Source organism: Oryctolagus cuniculus, chromosome 5, assembly GCF_051225735.1.
Source record: "Oryctolagus cuniculus isolate XC-2025 breed Fujian yellow rabbit chromosome 5, ASM5122573v1, whole genome shotgun sequence".
NCBI lineage: Eukaryota > Metazoa > Chordata > Mammalia > Lagomorpha > Leporidae > Oryctolagus > Oryctolagus cuniculus.
The window spans coordinates 89,471,183-89,481,824 of record NC_142871.1 but is presented as its reverse complement, the minus strand read 5'-3'; positions in this window follow the sequence as shown (position 1 = coordinate 89,481,824).

Below are 10,642 nucleotides of genomic sequence, written 5' to 3'. Positions count from 1 at the left end.
ATATGTTCAAACTTAATAAAAGGATTTTTTTATGGTTGCAATGCCATGAACAGGATGGCTCTTTATTTACTCTTTTTTTTAACTTTTATTTAATGAATATAAATTTCCAAAGTACAGAATATGGATTACAATGGCTTCCCCCCCATAACGTCCTTCCCACCTGCAACCCTCCCCTTTCCCACTCCCTCTCCCCTTCCATTCACATCATGATTCATTTTCGATTCTCTTTATATACAGAAGATCAGTTTAGCATTCATTAAGTAAAGATTTCAACAGTTTGCTCCCACACAGAAACGTAAAGTGAAAAATACTGTATGAGTACTTATTATAGCATTAAATCTCAACGTACAGCACACTAAGGACAAAGATCCTACATGAGGAGTAAGTGCACAGTGACTCCTGTTGTTGACTTAACAAACTGACACTCTTGTTTATGGCATCAGTAATCACCCGAAACTCTTGTCATGAGCTGCCAAGGCTATGGAAGCCCCCTGAGTTCACCGACTCTGATCATGTTTAGACAAGGCCATGATCAAAGTGGAAGTTCTCTCCTCCCTTCAGAGAAAGGTACCTCCTTCTTTAATGACCCCGTTTTTCCACTGGGATCTCACTTGCAGAGATCTTTCATTTAGGTTTTTTTTTTTCTTCCCCCAGAGTGTCTTGGCTTTCCATGCCTGAAATACTCTCATGGGCATTTCAGCCGGATCCGCATGCCTTAAGGGCTGATTCTGAGGCCAGAGTGCTATTTAGGACATCTGCCATTCTGTGGGTCTGCTGTGTATCTCACTTCCCATGTTGGATCGTTCTCTCCCTTTTTTATTCTATCAGCTAGTATTTGCAGACACTATTCTTGTTTATGTGATCCCTTTGGTTCTTAGTCCTATCGTTATGATCAATTGTGAACAGAAATTGATCACTGGGACTAGTGAGATGGCATTGGTACATGCCACCTTGATGGGATTGAATTGGAATCCCCTGGTATGTTTCTAACCCTACCGTTTGAGGTAAGTCAGCTTGAGCATGTCCCGAATTGCACATCTCTTCCCTCTCTTATTCCCACTCTTATATTTAACAGCAATCACTTTTCAGTTAAGTTTCAGCACTTAAGAAGACTTGTGTATTGATTGCAGTATTCAACCAAAAGTATTAAGTAGAACAAACAAAAAAAATACTATGAGGGATTACATATTAAGTTGTTCATCAACAGTCAGGGCTAGGGCTGATCAAGTCACCGTTTCTCATAGTGTTCATTTCACTTTAACATGTTTCCTTTTTGGTGCTCAGTTAGTTGTCACCTATCAGGGAGAACAAGTGGTATTTGTCCCTTTGGGATTGGCTTATTTCACTCAGCATAATGTTTTCCAAATTCCTAACAGGGATCACTTTTCAGTTAAAATTTAAACACCTAAGAATAATTGTGTGTTAATTACAGAGTTCAATCAATGGTACTAGAACAAAAAAAAATACTAAAATGGATAAAGTATTACATTGTACATCAACCGTCAGGACAAGAGCTGATCAAGTCACTGTTTCTCATAGTGTCCATTTCACTTCAACAAGTTTCCCCTTTGCGCTCAGTTAGTTGTCGCCGATCAGGGAGAACATGTGATATTTGTCCCTTTGGGACTGGCTTAATTCACTCAGCATGATGTTTTCCAACAACTGGCAGAAAGCATGGGTGTAAACTGATGAATGTATTCTACAAACTACAAGAAAAAAAAGAACAACTATAGAGAGAGCAAAGAGATGTGCAAAAGAGATTTGACTAACACATGCATGGTCATAATCATGAAAATATAAAATTGGTCTAGCCAAAATTATGCATAAGTTTATTAGCATTATAAGAGTGGAAGATTACTTGGGGAAGTGATAAAAGAACACCAAATTTTCTCCACTGTAGAATATCAGTAGATAATGCCCCTTCTTCCCTCCCCCCCCCCAAAAAAAAAGCAAAAAGTAGCAGTAAAGCATGTTATTTAATAGCCTTTTCTAGCTATTTAACTTCTGCATCAGCAAACAGCAACTTGGAGGGATGCACATATAATTTGCTAAAAATAACTTGTTAAAGATTCACACCTATCTACAGAGAGATGAGAAGCAAATTGGTAACCAGCCATCAACACACTAGATACAGGAATATCAACTTGAAACACTTCCAAATTTTCAAGGAAAAATAATTTTCAACCTAGAATTGTGTACCTTTCCAAACTATCAAATATTATAAGAATAAAATATACTTTCAGCTATGTCTGGATTCAGAAATTTATGTTCATACATCTCATATGAAAGTTATTTCCCTAAAGAAAAACTTCAGCAAAACAAAAAAGGAATACAAGAAAAAAAATATGACATACATGCAACCATAGCAACTGAGTATTACCTTAGAGAATAGAAAACTGAATATGCAGTGTGTATATTCAGTTCCAAGTATTCATAAATAGTATTGTGCTTGCTTGCTTGTTATAGCAAAAAGAAAATCTGATTTTGACAATGAAGAATATTGTAATACTGTAAATGTTATTTTTACTTGGTTTAAATTTTTGGACTCCATCTGCAGATAAATCAGAGAATGAATGCTGAATTATAAAGATCAAATTTTAAGTGTTACAAACTTTGTGAAAGAGAAGCATAAAATGTTTTTCAAAAACAGGAAATTGAAGGGGTTGGAGTTGAGGTACCATACGTAATAACGACTAGAATCCTTGCCTTTCACATGTAAGAACAAAAAGGTATCATCCAAATTGTGAATCATAAATATTTTATTTAAATTATTATAGGAAAGTGCCAGAAACAGTTAAAATTAGAACAAGTGCCACCTTTAGGAAGTGGAGTTAAGGGTATGCGGGGGGAGGGGTGCAGAATTATGGTGGAGCAGATTAAGCAAACTGCGGTGCAGGCATCCCATTTAAGCACTAGTTCCAGTCCCAGCTCTGCCTCCACATGGGAGACCCAGATGGAGTTCCAGGCTCCTGGCTACAGCCTGGCCCAGTCCTGGCTGCGGCAGCCATTTGGGGAGTGAACAAGAGAATGGAAGATCTCTCTCTGTCTCTCCATCTCTGTATCTCTGCCTTTCAAATAAATAAATAATTTTTTTTAAAAAAAAGAAAGGTATGGAGGAATAACAACATATTTTTCATTTTACATATTTTTCTTACAGTATTATACTTCTACTATGCCTGAATAAAGATTTAATTTTTTTTTTCATTTAAAGATTTATTCAGGGATAGACAGAGAGAGTGATATTCCATCTCCAGATCACTTCCCAGATGGCCACAATGGCCAGCACTGGGCCATGCTGAAGCCAGGAGCCAGGAGCTTCTTCTGGGTCTCCCATGTGGGTGGCAGGGGCCCAAACACGTGTGCCATCTTCCCGCTGCTTTTCCCAGACCATCAGCAGGGAGTTGGATCAGAAGTAGAGCAGCTGGGACATGAACCAGCACCCATATGGGATGCCGATATCACAGGTGGCAGATTTACCTGCTATGTCATAGCACCAGCCCCAAGATTTAATTTTTATATAAGACTAACATAAAACAAGAAAAAAACATGAAGGTGAGCCCTCCCCAACAGGAATTTGGTAGTACATCCTCCAATAAGTCATAATGTGTCCACACATTGAGGTTCTGTGAGAATTTTTGGAAAATCGGAAAGGGACCTCAAGATCCTCATGGAAGGATGCCCATAATGCAATGTCTGGGAAAATGTTTCTCATTCAGTCATTCATTCAATCAATTAATATTAATCAAGAACCTATTTGGTACCTAGCACTGTGTGAAGTACAGGGTATGCCTTGGAGGATAACTTCTTATGGAGCTTATAATCTGTTGAGGAAAATAAATAATAAGTATTGAAATAAGCACATTATTATATTGGGAATTTTGCACAGAGGCTGAGTCTTTAAAAATGGTCTCTGAGTTGCAGACAAAAAACATGTAATAGTATCAGTTTTGTGTCAAAATATTATGTAAATATAAAATACGCATTTTGGGTGTAGATTTATACACACACACAAAAACAAGAGGGCTGGAAAGATGAACACCAAAAGGTTGGAATCTGCAGTAACAGATGGAGGAAGAGAAAATGGTTCACTTTTTCCTTTCTACATTTGTTTTGAGTACATACTAATTTTTGCAGTTTTCTTAATTTAAAAATTTTAAAGTAACACAAAGTTCATGGTAAAACAATAAGCAGAATTGATCAAGAAAGTAGAAAATTACACTATATACTTATTCATCACTTCTGGAAGAAAAAGTGAAAACACTGGAGCCGGCGCTGTGGCGTAGCAGGTAAAGCCGCCACTGCAGTGCTGGCATCCCATATGGGCACCAGTTCGAGTCCCAGATGGTCCACTTTTGATCCAGCTCCCTGTTATGGCCTGGAAAATCATTAGAAGATGGCCCAAGTCATTGGGCCCCTGCACCCATGTGGGGGACCCAGAGGAAGCTCCTGGCTCCTGGCTTCAGATCAGCCAGCTCCACATTGGTCCATTTGGGGGAATAAACCAGCAGATGGAAGACCGCTCTGTCTTTCTCTGCCTCTGCCTCTCTGTAACTCTTCCTTTCAAATAAATAAACAAATAAATCTTTTAAAAATGGAACTTTTTCCCACAGAGAGTTGTTAGCATTGCATCCCTATAAAAAGGAATTAATGCTATTTTTATTACAATTAATTAATTTTATTAAGAAATATACTAGCAAGCACCTAAGCAAAGGGGCTTTGCAGAGTGTTAAATTATAGTGCTTTAAAAATACTGAATTACCTGAGCATTTGGTTCTAATTTCTGTATCATAGGTCCCTTGTGCTTTAATTATGATTTCTTTATGGGACAACCCCATATTTTGTAAGTCTTTAAACTCTAATAATTCAGTTTATCCTGATCGAATAAAGTTTTGATGCGAGTCTATGTTGGCAAGATTTTGCTGAGACAAAAAGATGAATAAGAAATGACAATGGGTTCCAGGAGAGTCACAAGGGAGTTGCAGAGTCAATACAAGGATCTCATCAATCTGGAGAGCCATGAGAATCTTGCATAATTATCTTTCTGCTTCTATAACAAGTTATTATGTTATTTTACAAGTTAGCCAGTAGTCATGTGGCTCTTTTGGTGAGTGGATATTTAAAATGTAGCCCTATAGGCATAAAACATAGTTCTGATATTGTGCTCTTTTCTGGTGGGTAATGTTACCAACCAACTTTAGGGTTGCCCAGTGTCTGGATGTAACCCCATTTTGTGTATACCAGTGCTACAGCTTTCACTGGATTTGCAGATAGATGCTGCGACGCTGCGATGTTGCGTAGGTATAATACTAGCTCTACCTCCTAAAGCTTCATTTGCATTGATTTGAATTCAGCTGCAGATCTCTTTGAAGTAACTATAAGCAAGTTTACCTATTCATGCATCATTCATTATCATTGGAGACCAAAAATATGCAGCACCCTAGTGTTCTGTACCTTTTTTATGGCATTCATGGTATAATCTATTAGTTTTTACTTTGGGTTTACATGTCTCCATTCCCCCAGCCTAGAAGATGAGCTCATTAAGAGCACAGACCAGCCTTACTCTTTTCATGCATTCCCAGTACTAACAAAATGTCTGGAAATAAATTTTTGATTAAAAGTGCTTAATGGGCCAGCACCATGGCTCACTAGGCTAATCCTTCACCTGTGGCACCGGCACTCTGGGTTCTAGTCCCAGTTGGGGTGCCGGTTCTGTCCCAGTTGCTTCTCTTCCAGTCCAGCTCTCTGCTGTGGCCAGGGGAGGCAGTGGAGGATGGCCCAAGTGCTTGGGCCCTGCACCCACATGGGAAACCAGGAGGAACCACCTGGCTCCTGGCTTCAGATCTGCGCAGTGCGCCAGCTGTGGCAGCCATTTGGGGGGTGAACCAATGGAAGGAGGACCTTTCTCTCTGTCTCTCTCTCTAACTCTGCCTGTCAAAAAAAAAAAAAAAAGTGCTTAATGAATGAAACAAAAACAAATAAGATTACCTAGTGGTTCATCTACCTTGGAAGTAGGAAAGGAAGTAGTTCTTGTTTTCTGTGCATACGCACCTCTGTTTTTCAAGATATCCAATCTTTGATAGCAGCAATGTATATTGATTCCTTTCTATGCCCCAGATCACATGGCAAGTTTGTGTGCTTACAAATTGCATTATTTTATCACTAGTCAGATGCCATTATCACTACTGCACACATGAAAGAATCAAGGCCACAAAGTCCTGTGTCCCATGTCAATCAAAGCAAGACAAAGGTAAACACAGAATTTGAACCCCAATTACCTGCTATACTATACTAGCAGTGGAGGTCCCTGGACTTTGGGAGAAAAGAGTGACAAAACATATTCCTCTCATGAAGTGCTAGAGACAGGCCAGCATAGCTTAGAAGTTGCTTAGGACTGGAATGTAAATCTTTGGGTTAGGTGAGGTTAAACCCAGTAACATGGAATTCCTTTTCTTTAATAAGAAGGATGAGCTTAAAAAGTCATTTTGTTTTGTTTCCTAGACAGCATTTAGTCACTTATTTATTTATATCATGGAAATAATTAGAATTTATTTTGTAATTTGTACAAATATGCATAATGAACTACTGACAATATTTAGACTCATCATTACTACATAAAATTATAGCATAATTTTTAACAAGGTTGATAAAATTAAACTTTTGGGTTTTTTTTTAGGATTCCTTTTTTAAAAATCCCAGTATTTAGCTCATTATTCATATTTTTCTCTTTCTGTCAAACATTTTTAGTAACGCTCTTTACTCTTCCAGGGTAAGTTTTTTTAGATGCATTTATTTCAGAGGCAGAAATACAGAGAGAGAAGGAGGGAGAGAGAGAGAGATGGGGGTGGCGGGGCAGAACCTTCAATCTGCTGGTTCACTCCCTAAATGTCTGCAATGGCCAGGGCTGGGCCAGGCCAAAGCTAGGAGCCAAGAGTTTTTTCCAGGTCTCCACTTGAATGCAGGGGCCCAAGTACTTGGGTCATCTTCCACTGCTTTCCCAGGCACATTAGCAGGGAGCTGGATCAAAGTAGAGCCACTAGGACTTGAACCGGAGCCCTTATGAGATGCCGGCACTTCAGGCTGAGGCCTGACTTCTATGCCACGGCACCATGTAAGTATTTTACAGTGCTGAAGGCAGGAAGGCCTTGGTTGACTGCTTGGTGTTGCCAGTCTCAAGTCGTGTGGCACTGGACATGTTCCTTAAGTTCCCCAAGCTTCACACAGCCACGGGTAAAGCAGGAATAAGAAGTCCTGCCTTGCCAAGTGCTTTGAGAAGATAGAATGAACACAAAGGCCCCAACACGGGGTCTGGAGCCCAGTGACAGTGATGGCAATGACAACACCAACAACCTTTACCAAGTGCTTACCACTTACCCACTCTTTCCTGAAGACTTCACATGAATCAACTTACTATTTTAATAAACAGTAACACGCACTGTGCACTCTGATGGTAGTGTTTTGTCAGGCCTGTAAGCATGTTCCAATTTTCCCCTATCAAAATTACAGAGGGAAGTCTTTTTTATTTCAATCTAATATTTCTTAAAATCTAAATAATGTTCCAGTGTGTGTGTATTGTATCTTTAAATTTTTTTAATGTAAAAACATTGCCTCTCAGAATACTTGCACATTTTTATGGAGAACTGTGCAATATTTCAACATATGTATATAGCCTATGTTGATCAAATCAGGCAAATACTATTTCCATTTCATTTTCTTCGCTTTATGTTTGGAGCCTATCAGCTCTCCTCTTCCAGGTTTTTAAGCAGTATGTAATACATTATTGTGAACTACAGTCAACTCAATGTGCTGTAGAACACTAGAACTTACTCTTTCTATGTAACTCTGCTTTGGTACCTGTTATACAGTCCCCTTTCCCCCATTCTTTTCGTCCTCTAATAGTCACTATTCTAAATTTAGATTCATTTTGTTTAACTTCCACATGAGAGACAACATACAGTATTTGTCTTTCTGTGTCTGACTTATTTCACTTAATGATCTACAGTTCCATCCATTTTACTGCAAGTGTCAGTATTTAATTCTTTTTTTTAATCACTGAATAATACTTCATTATTTTTCTTTACCCATTCATCTATTGATGGACACCTAGATTGATTACATATTTTGGCTATTGTAAATAGTTCCTCAATGAACATTGGCCAGCAGGTATCTTTTTAATAGCCTGATTTTATCTCCTTCAGATATATACCCAGAAGTGGGATAGCTGGGCCTATGGTAGATCTATTTTTAGCTTTTGGAAGGAATCTCCACACCTTTCTCCACAGTGGCTGTACTGATTTGCAACCTTACCAACAATGTGTAAGAGTTCTCTTTTCGGACATGCTTGCCAATATTAGCCAATTCTTGTCTTTTTGAAAAGAGTCACTCTAATTGGAGATGATACTTTGTTGTGGTTTTGATTTGCCTTTCCCTGACAGTGATACTGGGCATTTTTAAATGTATTTGTTGGCCATGTGTATTCCTTCTTCTGAGAAATGTCTATTTGGATCCTTTGACTATTTCTTAACTGGGTCATTTGAGTTTTGTTGTTGTTGAGGCTTTTTAGTCCTAGAAGGTTTAAAAAAATCATTGTAGCTTCTTGCTATTTATGCAAATGAGTTGAAACTTATCTTGGCACAAAAAACCTGCACAGGAATGTTTATAGCAGCCTTATTCTTAATTGCCAAAACTTGGAAGCAACCAAGATATTCTTCAACAGGTGAACGGATAAACAAACTGTGATCCAGCCATAATGTGGAATATCATCTAGTGATAAAAAAAAAAAAGAAATGAGCTATCAACCACATAAAGGAACCTGAAATGTTTATTGCTAAGTAAAAGAAGCCAGTTTGAAAAAGCTACATAACTGTATGAGTCCAACTATATGACGTTCTAGAAAAGGCAAAATTATGAAAACAGTAAAAAAAAAAAATTCAGTGGTTGCCAGAGGTTTCCGTGGAGAAAAGGGAACAGATAAAGCACAAAGGATGTTTAAGGCACTGAAACTACTTTGTATAATACTGTACTGGTGTAACCACTTCATTATACACTTGTCCAAACCTATAGAACATTCAACTCAAAGAGTGATCCCTAATGCAAACCACGGACTTCAGCTAATAATAAAAATGGCTCAGTATCAACTACACAGGCTCCTCAAGTGTAACAAATGCATCACACCATCGCAGAATGTTAACACTGGGGGACCATGTTTGAGAGATGGCGAGTAATACATGGGAGCTCTGTGCTTCCTACTCATTTTTTCTGTAAACCTAAAACTGCTCTAAAAATAAGTTTCATTAATCTTTTAAATGTATCAAATTGTATATCTTAAAAAACACCCTAGAGAGTTATTCAGAGTTAATTAAAATATTAATTTTCCTTAAAAAGTTAACTGTAAAAATTAAAAATTGGGGAATTGTCTTACTGAAAATTTGATGCTTTGGGGTTCAATACCATGCTATAATTGTTTCTTTCTCCTCACCAATACATGAAAGAAAAGACAGAAATAGCTATTTAGAGAATGACTAAAGGGATAGGACTTTGGGTGCCCACCTCTTCCACCCAGAGCAGATTCAAACACACAGGAACCTCCAAGTCAGTGATTCACATCATAGCAGTCTCAATAGCACCTGAGACGCGTTACAAATAAAAATCCCCAGGCTCTGCCCAGACCTTCTTCAGTGGTGAAGCCCAACAATCTATCTTAACAAATTATGAAACTGCTGCTCTAAGTCAATGGATCTCGCTACAGTTTTTAGCAGGAATTAAGTACACAAGTGAGACTCCGATGGTCCATGATGGAGCTTCAACAGAAGACTGGGATGAGGATGAGGTGAACGAGGTGCCCAACATGTGCTAATCAAGACCAACAGGGTAGGTGTTGTGCAGGGAGGCTAAGCTGCCACTTGTGATGCCTACATCCCAGATCAGAGTGCCAATTTCAGTCCTGACTTCTGATTCAGCCTCCTGCTAATGCACTGAGAGGGAGCACATGATGACAACTGTGTGAGACCCTGAGACCCATGTAGGAGACTCTGATGGAGTTCTGGACTCCTGGATTTGACCTAGTCCAGCCCTGGCTATTACAGGTATTTGTGGAGTGAACCAGCAAATAGAATCAATCTCCTCCCCCCCCCGGTGTGTGTGTGTGTGTGTGTGTGTGTCACTCTGCCTTTCAAGTAGAAGAAAAATAATTTAACATTTTGAGAAAGTGAAGATGAATTAGCTGTTAAAGCAATTTTTAAAAATACACAAGGCACAAAATAAGTAAAGATTTTAGTAGCTGAGAACAGTGTTACTGATGGTCGCTTTCAGCACAGGCTATATTATGATTCTGCTGCAGCGTTTGGCAAAAGGTTCCTGGCTGGGATTCCTCATGCCAGCTCCAGGCCTCCTGACTGACCACACCCGCCCACCCTGTGCATCACCCCATCCTCATTGCCTACACAACCAGCCTTCACTACACCCACTAAACGTGATTCTAATTCAGTGAAATCTATTAGTATTTCTAAAAGAAATAAAATAATTAGTTTCCAAGAGGCCTTACCTTTTCTGTGAAAAAAAAAAAAAAAAACTGAGTTTACAGGAATAGTGAAGAACCCACAAAACAGGATCTCTTTGCCCAAACTAAAGCAGCGCTGTTGACGTT